Genomic DNA, 962 nt, shown 5'->3' with positions numbered 1-962 from the left:
TAACCTTAACCGGAGCGTCAGCATCATAAAATGGACAGTGGTGGAATGTAACTAAGTACAACTACTCAAGTACAAACTTGGTAATTGTACTTGAGTATTTTCTCCTCATTCCATTTACATCAGCAGGAAATATTGGACTTATTACTTCATCCAACAGCTTTAAATGTGAGGATTTTCTGCTTTTCCTCCTAATAATTCAGTTTGTACGGCTTTAAATGTCTTTTTAATCGACTAATTTTAAGGGCTTTTTGAGGAAAGTGTCACTTAAAACAAATATTAATGCATTTCTTACACATTTTTGGTCTTCAATCGATTATTGAATAATGTAGAAGATTTATCCATCATGAAAATTAGTTTTCAGTCCTAGTTTCCAAAGCAGTTCAGCTTTACATTAATGTATGAGTTCATTGTACAGTTTCAAATATAATATGAAATATCCATTAAAAACCTCAGCAGGGAAAAAGGTCTCTTACGGAAAAAGATAGGGAACCACTGAAGTCAAGGATCTGCATACTTCCTCCAGCACTGACAATAGATTGTAGAAAGCTCAGACAAATGACATCAAACCTTTCCCAAGGTCAAAAATGAACATTTATTCTCAGTTTATGTTCATATTTTTTTATTCATTTATAGCATCATCTTATTCCAATACTGTAGTCTTTGTAGTCAGATCACATAATCAACAGATGACTACTGACAACATGCAGGTAATGCAACCCCCCCCGCATCTTCTCCCTCCCTCCTTCATCCTCCCTTCTCCTCCTCCTCCAGTGTAATGACAGGATTTGTAACGTCAGTCTCGGTGCTGAAAGAAGCACCGTGCATCCCTCTCTGTGTTTATGTGTGTGTGTTTAAGTGTGTGTGTCTGTGTGTGTCTGTGTGTGTGTGGTGGTTGGCTGAAAGGAGTTGCCACGGAGCTCCTGCAGACAGACATTTTCTGATCCTCCGAGCTTCCCATAATC

This window comes from Dicentrarchus labrax, unplaced genomic scaffold (assembly GCF_905237075.1).
Source record: "Dicentrarchus labrax unplaced genomic scaffold, dlabrax2021, whole genome shotgun sequence".
In the NCBI taxonomy this organism is placed as follows: Eukaryota; Metazoa; Chordata; class Actinopteri; family Moronidae; genus Dicentrarchus; species Dicentrarchus labrax.
This window is presented reverse-complemented; position numbering follows the sequence as displayed.